The sequence below is a fragment of the Palaemon carinicauda genome, chromosome 3, assembly GCF_036898095.1.
Source record: "Palaemon carinicauda isolate YSFRI2023 chromosome 3, ASM3689809v2, whole genome shotgun sequence".
NCBI classification, from domain to species: domain Eukaryota; kingdom Metazoa; phylum Arthropoda; class Malacostraca; order Decapoda; family Palaemonidae; genus Palaemon; species Palaemon carinicauda.
In genome coordinates this window covers 45,243,618-45,260,809 of record NC_090727.1, presented here as the reverse complement: position 1 = coordinate 45,260,809, position 17,192 = coordinate 45,243,618, and the positions used below count along the sequence as shown (strand labels likewise).

The 17,192-nt window shown below is 44.3% G+C and overlaps 1 long non-coding RNA gene and 1 pseudogene across 3 annotated transcripts in view; both read left to right on the top strand.

The window, feature by feature from the left end:
* Nucleotides 1-17,192, top strand: part of LOC137638267 (uncharacterized) — an 82,222-nt gene that overhangs the window by 18,876 nt on the left and 46,154 nt on the right. The window lies entirely within an intron of this gene.
* On the top strand, nt 1,624-1,742 carry LOC137638919 (5S ribosomal RNA; annotated as a pseudogene).

Sequence of the window (17,192 nt, the reverse complement as noted above, 5' to 3'; positions counted from 1 at the left end):
TTCGTTTGCGTTCCTGCGTGACCGCGCATGGGCGCTTCCACATTTGCCCACGCGCAAATCTTTGAATTACCATCGCGCGAGCTCCAGGGCGATTGCGACCACGATTCCCATTGGGGTTTTCGCAGCATGGCCAGCCTGGCGAGTTCTTCTGGAGCGTATTTCCAGATCATGGCCTCACGCCGTAAACGCAGAGCATGGCACTAGCAAGAATAGGAAGAAACTTTAGGGAGGTCTGAGCAACACTCCTCTTTCCAGAACCTGGGTTAGCCCTTCCCCGTCATTCCCGGGAAGGATTTTTGGCGGGGGGGGCTTTCCGTTCGAGATTTCTCCATCGGACAAGGGGTGACTGCTTACCCCTTCCTCTGGGGGCTTACCAGGTCCTTTCCCTCCTCGGTTACGGCCCGAGGTTTGGTTCAAGGAAGCTACAGGAAGATCATGGGTACTTTCCTCCTCTCGAGCTCAGGCACCTTGGCCTTTCGTCGTTAAATATCTAACTTGCGGACAAGCTCGATGTTGTACCATCTGGTCGCGCTGACTGAGGGCTTCCTTCGGGTGTCTCATCTGTGGAGGTCGACGACCTCAGACACCCTTCCATCCTTGAGAAGAGTTTGTTTGTGCCCAAGGACAGAGACTTAGACAGCGGCTGTGCGGAGGAAATCGACTTCCGTTTTCACTCCTCCAAGGCGCTTTCTTCCAGACTCTGCTGGGCTCCAGCACCCTTTTCTTTCAACCACGTCGGCCTAAGTTATCGGCTACGACAACTGGGACAAGGTGTCCAATTGCAGTTTCCTCCTGTCAGGAACAGATGGCACGGGAGGCTCCCCCGGGGGGGCATAGTCCTAAAAGGAGCGGCAGAGTTCACGAACTCTAGGATTGCAGGTTTCTCGCTTGGAGGATGCTTAAGGTTACTCATCCGGATGACAGCTTCCCGATGCCCATTCCCGCACAATCTCTGTGATCAGCCAAGGATATCGCGCCTGCCGTCTCTGTCAGCGAATTCAGTGTCTCTGAACCTCTATGCCATAGCGTCGGCAAGAGTTGCCCGGTTGGGCAGAATGATCCATACCTTAGGCGAAAGTCCTCCATAGGATCATCGACGGCTTCACCCCCGGCCTCTTCAGTCGATCCTTTCTTGTAGGGAAGGATCTGAGAGGGGAGTTCCGTAGTCGACCTCTCAGCCCTGATCAAGTTTGTCGAACAAACTTTAGCCAGCGTAGAACAGCAGAATCGATCAGACTGGTAACGAGGCGACAGGACTCCTTAAATCCTGGTTCGGAAGGACGGGTACTTTCAGTTTCCGTTCCATCCATCTTCCAGGGAGCTCGTGGAATTCAGCCCAGATTGCAAGTATTCCTGCTTATGATGCAGAGTGGCTATCCCGCCGTGGCATAGCAGGTTTTTTTCCCCAGAGAACTCTCCCTGCTTTCCTCATGGCCGCTCAGGTGCAAGCTTCCGCCTCCTCTGCTTTTTTGAGGGCTGGTCAACTCCGGTAGGCTCGGGTTCGACCTTCTTCAGCGCCGGAACAAGCTTCCGGATGCTTCCATGATTGTGGGTTCATGGTACTTTGCTCTGAGCCTTCTCTTCTTCTGCCTCAACATCTGGAGTATCTGGCCATGATATTGAGTCAACAGCCTTACCACGTTGGAAACCCCGCTTCTCGTCCGTCCAGCGAGGTTAAACAACGTCGGTTCTGGTCGGTACTTGGATGGGTGACCACCTGGGGACGCCAGATTCTGTTGCCACATCCTCCGAGCCTTCCTTTCAGTTGACTGTGGCAAGACTGAGGAGAGTCGCAGTACCTGTTCTCAGTCAAGCAGAGCTTTCAGCCCTACCTTGGAACGTTTCCTAGTTCTCCTTTCCTCATTGACCCGTCTATAGTCCGAACGGTCGCCTCAGGATAAGTTCCATGTGGGCCGGCCCAAGTTCCGGTGGTTTCAGGCAACGTTTAACCGGACTTCCTGGCCCCTATGGGACCAGCGGAACTATTAGACCTGCAATGGGTGTTGACCTATGGAACCTCTTGATGGTACAGTAGTGGATATTCTCGTCCTTTCCCCACATTCTTGATGCTGTTCTCGGACTCGTCAAAGGAAAGGGGGGGGGGGCATGTTCCGGTCCAGGCCTATGGTCAAGACCTGAAGGATACCTCTCTATCATTCAGGCAGGCTTAGGGGCCTTAGTCTGGCCCCTCTACAGATCCTACAGCTCCTGCCGAGTCGCCCCGTGCCCGTCGACTTCATGATTCTGGCGTATTCTAACCAGCAGGGGACGCATTTTCACACCTTCACATCTTGCAGTAGAGATACCGGGATGATTGAGATTCTCTCAATACCACCATCGGCTCTCTCATTCCAGGCAGGAGAATGTTCTCTCAGACTATCCGAGCAGAGCCTCGTAGAGAGAGTGTATCTGGGGGTCTTTGACCTTGGATAACTAGCAAGTACTGGTCTGGGGGACCTGATCGCGACAGCTTGGAACCTCAAGCTTCTGCTGTTCTTCCCCCCAGTCTTAGACCCCGAGACTCTGGCAAGATGCATTCCGGTGATGGTGGGACAACTTCGATGCCTGCGTCTTCCCTCCTTTTTGTCTGTGGACAATGGGTCTCAACAAGACCAGGTTGTCTGTCAACCTTTCAATGGGAGAGCTCCACTGGGACTATGCGCAGAACTGTTTCTGGACCCTCTGCTTCCCCTGACGGAACTCCCGGGAGAGCTTCCCCTACGGCGCAGACTACTCAAACAACCACACTGCGATATCTCCCCCGAACCGGGGCGTCGCTTCGGCTTCATGCCTGGAGACACTACGCCTCCTCCTCAAGAAGAGACAACCCGCTACAGTCGCGGTACGGATGTCGCGTCATCTGCGATAGTCATCCGCAGGGGTCTTCCAGGCAAAGTGAAGAGTCTAAGGTGGTTGGTGCCGTGGGAGATATACCTCTTCCCTTGAGGCCTTTTCTCCAGCAATAACGGTCTTATTGCCTTTCGGCGGGAGGAAACTCATTTCCACTCTCGGCAATGAAGCCTGTCGCTCAGCCTTTCCCTGACCTTCAGGCTTAAAGGAATAACTTTTTCCTGCCCGCTGGATCTTTCCTCGCTCATGCGAAGCTACGATCGTCCCTGCCCTAGTCGGAGGAAGACCTCCAACTTGGAGCATGGCTCGGACTTTTAGTCCTTTAAGAGATCTTCTCAAGACCTTTTACGACAGGCCTCGAATTGTATTCCGCCTTGGGTCTCCTGCTCACTCTGGCCACGGCCAGTGTGTAAGCAATCTTCTTGGTCTCGTACGACTCCCCCCTTCTAAGGAAGAGGGGAAGGCAACATTCAGGTTTGCTCCTGAGTTGTTGGCTAGACTCAGAATCTGGGGGTCCCGGCCCTTCGGTCCAATTCCTTCAAGAATTCGAGTCTCCATTCTGTATCTGATGTCCCAAGACCTTCTCTTTCTTGCCAGTAAAGGAATCGAGAGGTTAGCTTTGGGAACAGCTGCAGTTTGTCCTCAGTTGCAGCCTATTTGGGAGCACAAGGAGGACATGGGGGAGAGTCACCAGTATACCTATTCAACCCGGACTCAAGGACATTCATCTCGACCTGTCTCCAGACCCTCCCCCGTCACGTCGCCCTACAGCACGATGTTGGATACATCGCAACGTCCCTCGCCTTCGAGTAATACTACTCTGTGACGCAGGTGCTACAAGCTGGAGTCTGGAAGCGTCTAATGACCTTCGCAGCCCGCTTCCTGCAGGGCGTGACCCACAGGAGTCTCGATACGTTTTCTATCGCTCTGTGGTGGCTACACAACAGCTGGTCTAACCTCAGGCACCTTTTTGGACAGGTAGCAGAAGGTTGAGGGGATTGTTATCAGGTTTTAGTCTGCATGAACGAAAGAAGTATGTCTGGCCCTTATTTCTTTCTTCATCATCCCCTCTACGGGGAGGCAGCATCCTGGTCTCTGCATAGCTGACCTCGAACCTCTGCAGGTAAACCATGCTTCCTTGTGTTCCGAGTATTGAGTCAATACTGTCGCGTCCCCCATACCCTGACAAGGTGGTATTGGGAACGTCCTAACCCAGAGTTCCTTCTGGAACTCCAGGTCAACTGCCTAGGACGGGTCACACTTCTTCCTTCACACACAAGCTTATGTAGGCCACACGGTTCCTTGCGGAAGAAGGAGCTTGTGAGGTGCAGGGACTCCTTTTCTCGAGTGTGACTCACTCGGATTCTGAGTCCCCGGGTAAAGCCAAAGCCAGTATGGCTGGGGACTTTCCACCCTACCTAATGGGTAAGTCACCCATTGTAAATAGCGTGGTTTGTATTTCGGTTACGGAACAAATGACAAATTCGAAGATAATTTGTATTTTTCCTAACCATACAAACCTTAGCTATTTACACATTTGCCCGCCAGCCCTGTCCCCCAAGACAAGTCCTACCTCTAAGTGAAAGTGAGCATTCATCTGTGTGTGAGGAGGGGGGAGGGGTAGCTAGTTATCATTCCCCTACCCCCCCGCTAACTAGCGCGGGGGTAATACACCCTCGTTAAATTCTAATGGCTCGCCATTTCAGCTGCGCTAAATGGTAAACCCATTGTGTATAGCTAAGGTTTGTATGGTTAGGAAAAATACAAATTATCTTCGAAATTGTCATTTTTTCAATTTTTATGTCTGTAGTCTCATGAGAATAGGGATTACCGTTGTTCTGCCACTGGACTATTTTCAGTCTTAGTTATATAATTTGCTTGCATTTTAAATTCGATAAATAATGGTTGAAAGTTAGGTAAAAGACACCCACGATTTCACACTGGTAGCACGGCCAGTTGTGCCCAAGGCCTTACATTGCAAGAGTTCATGGCTACGACTGAAAAATTCCCAGACATATACGGCTAAAAAATTCGTACGGGAATTTGTGCCCAAGGCCTTAGATGGCAAGAAGCAGAAGTTCATTTCTGTGACACTATATTTCCCACCCCATTCCTCCTTCTGTGGATCCTTCAGGGACTCTGGTAACTGAGGATACCAGTTGAGATTTGATTGCCTTACATATTGATGATAGTCACTTTGTTAATGTATTATCGCCACATGGGCCTAGTGATCATGAGTCGCTGCATGAGACTGATCCCCTGGCAACAGCCCCTGCCCCTACTGCACATTATCCAATCCCAGTGTCCTTAGTGCCTGATTACGATGATTTATGTAGATCTCCCTCACCTCCCACTTCAGTAGTGTGCTTATTGGTGAGCCCTTTATGACAGAGTTCCAGCAGGATGACTTTGCTTCTTGGGGTATCATCCTTGAAATTGTCGAAAGTCTCCTCTTATTCTCACCCGAGAACGCCACACTCTTGTTCATAAGAGTCTGGATTGCCTCATATGCCCAGGGGTCCTCGTCATCACTCTCTTAAGTATTCTCTAGGCTCATTCCAGACGTCCCCTATCACTTAATCCGATGCTGTACAGACTTCCTCTGGAGTGTCCACATCACAGACTTAATGGGTTTGGCTGAATTGTCAGGGCTCAATCTCGTCATCTCTTTCCAAGAAGTTATTGCATTGCGGAAGACTAAAGTCTTCACTGTCTCTACTAATGGGTCTACGCCATTCGTTTCAACAACACTTATCACTGTATCGCAGCGCACACCGGCTGATATGTCTGTACCATCATCCCTTTGCATCATAATGTCACAGAATGCGCTGCTATTCCAGCGCATGAGTGTATTCCTCTGTGCAATGACTTTGATGTCATTTCACATCCTAGAGATGTACGACCTTATAGTGCCATGCTTGTCCAAGCACGTAGACGTGCTGACGTTACACAAGATTATATATCTGTCAACCTGGGCTAGGTTGACTACCAGGTAGCCTCTACCTCTAGAACTCATTTACCATAGTTGGATCCTACTTATCCATCCTCGAAATATCATATCAATGGCAAAGCTGTTATTTAACCACAACATACGCGAGCTAGTGCCTTTCCCATTGTTCATACTACTACAGATATTACCCGTTCCATGGAACAACCAAAAACTTCTTTCCCAGGTATTTCTTTATTCTAGAAACAGGAGAGGAAAAGGGCACTGGAACCCGTACTCTCTTTTCCTCGGATGGTACCCCCCATCCACTCAGAATAATACCAACTGAAAAATATCGCAGACACGGTCCACGTAGGACGTGTCCTAAGTGGCCTTCTTCTGAGAGATCCTATTCATCTCATAGGTCGAGCTCTGAAGTAAAGTTCTCTACTGCTCACTCTCATGTGTATAAGGGTAGAAACCTTTACCAGAGGAGCAAATATGATTCGTCCCAGTCTTTCTGTGTCCCCTCTTATCATTTGCGTAATGATATTTGAGAAAGTAAGGACTTGTACTCAAGGGTTGTGGCGGGATGTAAACAAAAACAAACCCCCGCACCTTTGATCACTCTACTTCCAAAATATCCCACAATACAAACTTTCCCCTTACTTTACTTCAAACTGGACTCTTGGACAGAAGGAAAATTAAAACAAAACATGGCCTTAAAACTATATTAACGCAACCAAAAACAGAACACAAATCATTAAACTGACTTAACACTAAAACAGACAAAAATAACACTATTTATATATTATAGCTGTGTGTGTGGGTACACAGAACTCACCAATAATCGAAAAAAATAATATCCTTTACATAAACCCAACACCGTCAGTCCACATACAGTACCGAAAAACACTTACCCACACACAGTACTGAAAAACACTTACCCACACACAGTACCGAAAAACACTTACCCACACACTAAAATAAATCACTTAATATTAAACCCAATCGTATACCACAACCCAGAAATAAATCACATTTAACACCAACATAAGCGAGAACGCCAAAATATTAAATATATAAGTTGTGTGGTAACCGTAGTCCACAGACTCCACACACTGGCAACAATCCTTGTAGCCAATTGCCACAAATCCCTGCAGTTAATTCGACTGTCCAATCACATTAAAGGGGTCATCATCATCGTAAACAACAAATTTATTTCCAGCCGGGTCGTCAACGCTCAAATTCTCTATTTATATAAATATCCGCAGTCTAACTTTGTTCATTGTACGGTCCAGGTCGTCATCATCAAGCTATTCATACAAAGCACACGGCTGGCAAACACCACCTTCCAGGCCAAACTAAAACTCCAAGGAGTCTAAAGGAGCCTAAAGGAGGAATTACGGCCTGCAATAAAAAAGAAAAAACGCTTACGAAAACTCCTAACTAACTAAACTATCGCACTATAATCAAAGATAAATAATAAACTTTCTATCACTCATGAACGCGCCTAACAAAAATAAATAAAAACAGTACTTACTCAGAATATAAAAAAAAGCTTCACAGCCGGCTTTCGAAGAGCAAAAAAAATAACAACCGACTCCTTCTACAGTCAGAGATCCAATGCTTTCACCCAAGACATTCATCACCGCCCTATCCTAGCTAAAAAAATGTAAACAAACAACCTCAAATATACCGACAGTCTTAACAACAACAACCAATCATTCGCTAACTACCCTTGTTCTTCGGCGCGCACCGCGGACACACAAAACACGCACACACAAACACACATACACACATACTCTCTCGCGCACACGCGATCTAACAAAACTAAAGCAAATGAAATTCTCTCTCTCTCTCTCTCTCTCTCTCTGACAAAACTAAAGCAAATGAACACTCTTTCTCTCTGTGTGCCGGTGAGTGATTACACTTTTGCGACCCTATAAATATCATGATTTAACGCGGATAACAAAAGGCTATCGAGTGCAATATAGCTACAAGTTTTCGTGAATAGTCAGTGATTAGTTTGAGGTCGGAGAAGTGGGATAAAACGTCGGCATAGAATAGTTATCTTGTGAATTACTAAAAATCTAATCAAGATGGCTATGTACAACACGGGCAAGGCTTGGAGAGACATCGCTGGACTCAGCAAAAATAAATTCCATGAGTTGGCGAAACAGGAGCTCGACCGTCTGATAACAGAGGTCACTAGTAACGTCAACCAATGTGACGGAAAAATATTCGCAGACATATTGAAACAATATGATCCAATAAACTGGAGCAAATCTGCGGAAAACATCAGCAAGATAATAGAAGAAATTCTAAAGAAAATCCAAGTGTTAAAGAGACTTATAAAGAAAGTCTACATCAATCAACACATTCCATCAAAGAACAATAAGAAGTCCAATATGGTGAATATGCTGATTGATGCAATGGGAAAAAGAATGCCTAAATGGTGTAATACATGTAAGATATGGTATTCCATTAATAATCCTCAACAATTGATTAGAAAATGTGATGCCTGTCATGTCCCAACACATCCCACATGTGCTGAAATACAGCAAAAAATAAAAAATAAAGACACAAAGGTATTCTGCTCAACATGCTTAGTCTGGATAGAAAATATAATTAAGTCGAGACTAAATCTGCAAATAGTTGAAGATAAAGAAGAGGAAGAAGAAGAAACAGAAGAAGAAGAAGAAGAAAAAGTAGAAGAAGAGAACAATGAATAGGATATGTGTAAGGATGCAGAAGAAATCATTGATATAACCTATGATGCCATCCAACAACATACTTATGAAGAAATAAATTACCAGATGGAAACAAATAATAGACCCAAGAGACTCTACCCGGACCTACATAATTTTAGGGAAGAGCAAGAACAAGAAAAAATAGAAAAGAAGGATATAGTCTGCAATATGCTGAAAAGAGGGAATTGCAGATTTGGCGAAAGATGCTACTACAAGCATCCAAAGATATGCCATAATTATGAAATATATGGTAAATGTGCGTATTTAGACGGACATGGAGACGAATGCAGAGATCTTCATCCAAAAATATGCAAAAACCTAAAAGAAGGAAAAGGATGCATTTACAACAAAAAATGTTGATATATGCATCCTGCAACCATGAATGAAAGTAAGGAAACTCAGCAAACTGAAAAGAAAAATGAAAGCAAAAATGAAACAAAAAAAGAAACAAAAAAGCAGGCCGTGTATATACCGCGCTTTGAACTAAGAGCCCCAAGATATGAGGCCTTTCAACCCAAACTTGCACATTTAGAGCCCAACTACAAAGAATGCATATACAGTATAATGCCAGGGGTTGGTGCAGATATGGGGACAGTTGCAGGTATACACACACAAATATGAAGGCGAAAGAGCAAATATAATAGAAAAGTTGGATTTTTTAATGGCAGAATTCCGGGAAATGAAGAAAAGAACATTATATCAGAACAGGAAGGAAGCATGGGAGAATCCATATTATTACCAATTTTTCAATATTTAACTTAGCCGGTGATTAGAATAGCTGCAACTCTGTTGCTCGACAGAAAAACTCTACGTAAAAATTCGCCAGCGATCGCTACACAGGTAGGGGGTGTACTCAACAGCGCCATCTGTCGTTCAGATACCCATTACTCATTGTAAACAAAGAACTCAATTTTCTCTCTGTCGGGCTACCGGCAAGACCTACTAATTCGCTGTTGCTAACTGGATTTGTTTTCACAACTATTTGGTGAAGTACACTATTCTAGTTTTGAGCTTTCGCTATGCAGGTGTTTTATCTTCATCTTAAAACTTGAACTCGTTTTGGATAGATTTAATTATGGTGACAAAGAGAGTATGGACTTTCTTTCACTTTTAAATGGCCGACCCTTCCCTTAGACGGAAGTGTGTTTAGGCTTTTAGTAATTATCTTATCACGTTATAGATTTTCCTATATATATTTTATATCTCTCCGCCTTTATTAGGCCTCTTCGATTAACTTTCCATTTTTTATAAACATATAAAAATAAATTTTAATGCTTTGTTTATATAGACCTTTCCTGAGAGTAGGCGGTCCTAACTTGGAAACCGAAGTTAATCAACGTTGAGCCCTTTATATCGTAAATAGCTTTTAAAGAGCTAAGGATTTAAAACTTTTTAGATGTAATTTTTTATGAAAGAATTTCTTTGATAGTCTTCGTACTGTTTTCAAAGATGAACTTTAGTTTAGTTATTTATGCTACGCAGTTGTTGACGTTCAGGACGTTCAACATGCGCTCTATCGTTACGATAGAGAGAGAGTGTATCACGGTTTCACTTTGCAGTAAGAGTAAATCGATTCTGACGTTTTGTTCATTCTTTCTTAGCTTAAATGTTTTAAATTCTAATTTAAAGGAACTTTTTATTTGAAAAACCTTTCAGTTTTTTTTTCCTTTAGTCAAATAACATTTTTTTTTTTGACGATATATAATTGGGCTCTTCTCTTAGGTGCGAAATCAAGAGAGAAAGAGAGAGAGAGATAGAGACGGAGGGAGAGAGAGGAGAGAAAACGTTCCGTTCAAGCGGGTAACGTTGTTCTCGTGTTACTCACGTCCCTAGTCGCTGTACGGGGAGGAAGGATAAAACGTTTTTAGGTTTTTATTCTCGTCCCCAGGCTATGTGCGGTGAGAGATTGAAAACGTAGTTATATGAACTAGTGTTTAGTCTCTTTCCCAGCCACTGATTTTTATTTTTATCTTAAAATATGTTTTCTGTTTTTTGCTAGTATTATGAGCTTGCATTATACGACTAATTTCACAATTACTACCTTTTAATGAAGGGTAGAATTGCGTGTTTCAGGTAGAAATAAGTGCAAAACAGAAAATCGAAGTGATAAAGTGATATGCGCAAAGTGTTACAGTGTTGCGTCCGAGGGTTCGTCTGTTCGTGCCTGTCGTTCACCTAGTCCGGGACCTCTTACAAGCTCCCAAGCCCAGGGGAGAAGTAATGTCAAACGACTTATGGGTTCGAGAGGCCTTGACCAACGAACAGACGTTTTCCCTCTATGGTATCGGGTGTATCTTACCAAGATCTCCCCTACCATAAGACGAGAGAGACGTTGTTTCTCCTCGCCATCCGTAGGCTTTTCGCATAAGAAACCTGTCTCAAGGTTTCGGAGCCCTTAAGCGAAAGTCAGTCCTTTCAGGACAGGTCCAGCGTCCTGGTTACAGCCATTAGGACAGCTCTGACCCTATGCAGTCATCGGATAACTGCTCGCCGCCTAACAAAAGCGTAACACAGACTCCGAGAGTCTTTTTTTGTAGGCAAAGTGTTGCGGTCACAGACGTTACCCTCGTCTATTACCACAACCATTTCCGTTGATCCTTAAGGGGTTGTATGGCAAAACATACAGTATATGCTTGCCTCCCTTATGGAAGACTATTCTGCCGATTAGTCCGTTGAGTCTAGCCGTTTATCTCATCGATATCCTGGCTTTCAGCCAACCTAACGTTCCTTTGTGCTTACTGTTGACGTTGGCGTAGCTTAGTCACGTCAGTCAGGTTGTTTAGAACCACACTCGATGCGGTCTCGTGTGGTTTTTCAGCCGCATTTGGATGTTAGGCCACTGGCTGATGCTCCTGTTGACGTTCAAGACGTTCACTAACAATCGGAGTTGACTTGTTTTGACGCTGTGCGTCAACCTCCGCATTCTAGAGTTGTTTTGACTGCTCAGTCTAGGCAGTCAAAGCAGTCTCGAGTGGACGCTGTGCGTCCTCACGCACCTGTTGTGGTTGACAGTTCAGTTGTTGACAGTTCACAGACTGTCAAGCAGTTACATGACGTTGCGTTCTGGTCCGTTACTAATGCTCCAGTGAGAGACTCAGCTTTTATCGGACAAGGTTCCTGTAGATGAGGAAGTTGCTGTTCTCCCTCCTACTGATATTCCCTTGAGGACTCTGTCAGATGGAGAGGAGCCTAAAGCTGCTTAGCCTCCTATGGACTTTAATTAAATCATGATGATTTTTTTAAGGATCTTCGTCCGGATCTTTTTTGTAACTGCTGCTCCTCGTTCGCCTAAACGTCAGAGCTTACACTAGGCCTAGCTACTTCGAAGCCGTTGTTTTTAAGCTAGTGCTCTCTCGCTCTCCTAGAGAGCGTTACGTTGGCTAGGCGACTGGTTTTTCACCAGGAGGAGTTTGGGGAATACAGCCTTTGTTTTCCCTTCTTTTAAACTGGTTTATAGAGCTAGAGTCTGATATGACACAAGAGAAGTTCTCGGCTTGGGAGTTCATGCCTCTGCCCAGATAGACTTCTCAATTCTGGTAGACTCTCCCTGGCGCCTAGCCAGGAGACGCTCCAAGTTGTTTACAGGTCAACTTCACAGCTGTTGTCGAGCCTTTGAAGTTTTGCTGTACTATTATGTCACGCATAACAAGGCTTTCAGGGATGGTAAACGGTTCCGCCTCAGTCGCTAACCCCGTCTGTTGCCACACCTGCTCCCGTAGACCCTAAATGGGCTTTGCTGCAAGACATGCAGTCCAAGCTTGCGTCCTTGATAGAGGACTTAAATGCGGAGAAGAACCTTCTGGCCAACAACCTTCCAACCGGTCGGTTGTGCGCCCTGTTGACGCTGAGGTAACCTACTCGCGTCTGCCAGTTGAGGTGGTTACTCCACCGATGCGACCCAGTGTGGGTTGCCAGCCGCACGTTGACATTAAGCGACGCTCGGAGGTGGTTTTTGACGTTCAGGACGTTCAACAACCAGCAGAGGTGACTTGTTTTGACGCAGTGCGTCAACCTCAGCAACCCGGTAGGGTGTTGACTGCACAACCCAGACGGTCTAGACAGTCTCGGGTTGACGCTGTGCTTCCTCGCGCACCCATGGTTGTTGACAGTTCACAGACTGTGCAGCAGTTCCATGATATTGCGTCCGGCTCCGTCACTCATCCACCAGTGCGACCGGATTCAGCGAGCCAGACGTTGCCCACTCCGTTGCCGTTTCCTCATCAGTTTCGGATGAGGAACCCTCTGATGAGGACATTGCTGAACAACAAGACGATCAGCCCCCAGCCCTGCTATCCATCCAGAGATGCTGAAGAAGGAACGCTGCTCAGTCAGGCTGTGGATGAGTCTGGTAGGGACACTGTCATCCGTGGATCAATTTGTGTCACTAGGAAGACTACACCTCCGTCCTCTTCAATACCATCTAGCTTTTCACTGGAAAAAGGACAAGACGCTAGAAGCGGTCTCGATCCCGGTTTCCGAAAAGATAAAGTCTTGTCTGACTTGGTGAAAGGACAATATCAACCTAAGAGAGGGTCTTCCCCTGGCTGTTCAGACTCCCAACCACGTTCTCTTCTGGGACGCATCGGACGTAGGCTGGGGTGCGACATTAGACGGTCGGGAATGCTCGGGGATATGGAACTCGAGTCAAAGGACAATGCATTTCAACTGCAAGGAGCTACTGGCAGTACGTCTGGCCTGGAAAAGCTTCAGGTCTCTCCTTCAAGGCAAAGTGGTGGAGGTGAACTCGGACAACACCACGGCTTTGGCGTACATCTCCAAGCAAGGAGGGACCTACTCTCTGACGTTGTACGAGATCGCAAGGGACCTCCTCACCTGGTCAAAAGGTCTAAACATATCACTAGTAACGAGGTTCATCCAAGGCAACTTGAATGTCATGGCAGATTGTCTCAGTCGGAAGGGACAAATAATTCCAACTGAATGGACCCTCCACAAGGATGTATGCAAGAGACTTTGGGCCACCTAGGGCCAGCCAACCATAGATCTCTTCGCAACCTCGATGACCAAGAGGCTCCCAATACTTTGCTCTTCAATCCCGGACCCAGCAGCAGTTCATATAGATGCCTTTCTCCTAGATTGGTCACATCTAGATCTATATGCATTCCCTCCGTTCAAGATTGTCAACAAGGTACTGCAGAAGTTCGCCTCTCACGAAGGGACAAGGTTGACGCTAGTTGCTCCCCTCTGGCCCGCGAGAGAATGGTTCACCGAGGTACTTCGATGGCTAGTAGACGTTCCCAGAACACTTCCCCTAAGGACCTTCTACGTCAGCCACACGTAAAGAAGGTACACCAAGGCCTCCACGCTCTTCGTCTGACTGCCTTCAGACTATCGAAAGACTCTCGAGAGCTAGAGGCTTTTCGAAGGAGGCAGCCAGAGCGATTGCTAGAGCAAGGAGAACATCCACCCTTAGAGTCTACCAATCGAAGTGGGAAATCTTCCGAAACTGGTGCAAGTCAGTATCCGTATCCTCGACCAGTACCTCTGTAACTCAAATAGCTGACTTCCTCTTATATCTGAGGAAAGAACGATCTCTTTCAGCTCCCACTATCAAGGGTTACAGAAGCATGTTGGAATCAGTCTTCCGTCACAGAGGCTTAGATCTTTCCAACAATAAAGATCTACAGGACCTCCTTAAGTCTTTTGAGACCACGAAGGAGCGTCGTTTGGTTACACCTGGTTGGAATTTAGACGTGGTACTAAGATTCCTTATGTCAGACAGGTTCGAGCCGCTACAATCAGCCTCCCTGAAAGATCTCACCTTAAAGACTCTTTTCCTGGTATGCTTAGCCACAGCTAAAAGAGTCAGTGAGATTCATGCCTTCAGCAAGAACATTGGATTCTCATCTGAAACGTATATGTTCTCTACAACTTGGTTTTCTAGCCAAAAACGAGCTGCCTTCTCGACCTTGGCCAAAATCGTTCGATATTCCAAGCTTATCGTATGGTTGGAAATGAACTAGAAAGAGTCTTATGCCCTGTAAGAGCTCTTAAGTTCTATTTAAAACGAACTAAACCTTTACGAGGCCCGTCTGAAGCTTTATGGTGTTCAGTTAAGAAACCATCTTTGCCTATGTCAAAGAATGCTTTATCCTATTTTATCAGACTGTTAATACGAGAAGCTCATTCCCATCTGAATGAGGAAGACCAAGCTTTGCTGAAGGTAAGGACACACGAAGTTAGAGCTGTCGCAACTTCCGTGGCCTTTAAACAAAATAGATCTCTGCGAAGTATAATCGACGCAACCTATTGGAAAAGCAAGTCAGTGTTCGCGTCTTTTTATCTTAAGGATGTCCAGTCTCTTTACGAGAACTGCTACACTCTGGGACCATTCGTAGCATCGAGTGCAGTAGTGGGTGAGGGCTCAACCACTACAATTCCCTAATTCCATAACCTTTTTAATCTTTCTCTTGAAATGTTTTTATTGTCTTTGGGTTGTCCGGAAGGCTAAGAAGCCTTTCGCATCCTAGTTGATTTGGCGGGTGGTCAAAGTCATTTCTTGAGAAGCGCCTAGATTAGAGGTTTTGATGAGGTCCTGTTGTATGGGTTGCAACCCTTGATACTTCAGCTCCTAGGGGTCGCTCAGCATCCTAAGAGGATCGTGAGGCTCCGTAAGGAAGACGTACTTAAAAAGGCAGAGTAATTGTTCAAGTCGACTTCCTTACCAGGTACCTATTTATTTTGTTTAGTTATTTTGATAACTTCTAAAATTAAATAAAAATTCTTAGCTCATATGATGTAAACATATTTTGCTGGTCTCTACCCACCCCCCTGGGTGTGAATCAGCTATTATAATCACCGGCTAAGTTAAATATTGAAAAATGTTATTTTGATAATAAAATAAATTTTTGAATATACTTACCCGGTGATTATAAATTAAAGGACCCTCCCTTCCTCCCCAATAGAGACACAGTGGACCGAGGAGAAAATTGAGTTCTTTGTTTACAATGAGTAATGGGTATCTGAAGGACAGATGGCGCTGTTGAGTACACCTCCTACCTGTGTAGCGATCGCTGGCGAATTTTTACGTAGAGTTTTTCTGTCGAGCAACAGAGTTGCAGCTATTATAATCACCGGGTAAGTATATTCAAAAATTTATTTTATTATCAAAATAACATATTAAATAATGGGGATGAAACACAAACCATAATAGTAATGAATGCACAGGGTTTAGTCACGAGTAACTCTAAAAGGAAAATAGAGTTCTTAGAAGAACTAACCCAAATTGAAAAAATAGATATATTAAATATAAGTGAAACATGGTATTCCCAAGAGACTGGCAGTGATGACCAGATAAAGGGTTTCCAAACTTATAGATCAGACAGAAAAAAATAGGAATCACGGGGGAACCGCAATATATGGAAGAGACATAAATCAAGGAAAAGTATGTGAAAAATACAGCAACACAGAATGTGAATTGATTGCGGTAGAATTTGAATTTGAAAAACTAATGAATATTGTAGTTTACAGACCCCCAAACACTAAGGAGTTTGACATAATAATAGAAAAAATAGATGATATATGTAGAAACCATAAAGACTGGAATATACTCCTATCCGGAGATTTTAACTTTCCTTTCGTGGATTGGAAAGAACGGATAGAAGAAAGTGGTTGTATGTATACATATAAAAAAGATAGTAATAGTAGCGCAGAAGATAAGAGGCAATTTGAAAAGCTTCAAGATATGCTATTAGAACATAATATGCAACAAATAAACCACATTCCAACAAGAAAGGAAAATGTCCTAGATCTAGTATTTGTGAATGAGGTGAATTAAGTTAAAGAAATAATAGTGTATAACACGGGAATTTCACACCACAATGTCATAGAATTGATAGTTCATTCCAAAGCAAGTGATCACAGAATTAATAAAAGCACAAAACTTTGGGAAGGATATGGAAAATATAACTTTTACAGTAAGAATATAAAATGGTCAGAAATAAATAAAGAACTGAATAAAGAATGGAAAAATGTATTTATAAGTGATAATATACAGGTAAATACGGATATACTGTACAAAATACTGGAGAAAATTGTTGAAAAATATGTACCGAAAAAAAACAATAAACAAAAGACGTGCATACCAAGAGACAGAAGGATCTTATTTCAGAAAATTAAAAAGTGGAAGAAAAATCTTGCAAAAGAAAAAAATGTGTGGAAAATGAGGGAAATAAAATGTAAGATAGAAAATGCAGAACAAAAGATAATACAGTCGAAAGAAAATGAAAAAAGGGACTTAGAAGAAAGTACACTTCAAAATATAAAAAGAAACCCCAAAGTACTTTACTCCTATGCAAAAAAGATGAATAAAAGGAGAATAGAAATAGGCCCTCTAAGAATTGAAGGACGGCTAACGAATGAAAAAAAGGAAATATGCAACATATTAGCAGAAAAATATAAGAGTGAGTTCACGCCAAGAATTGCGAATGAGAATAATGAAACAGAAATGAGAGAAGAAAATGTTGAATATCTAACGGATATAGATATTAATGAAGCAGATATTGTCACGGCTATAAACGAAATTAAAAATGGATCGGCAGCCGGACCAGATGGAGTTCCAGCGATTTTGTTAAAAAAAACTGCAAACACTATCGCGAAGCCACTTGCAATACTGCTAAGACAGAGTATAGATATGAGCGAGATAT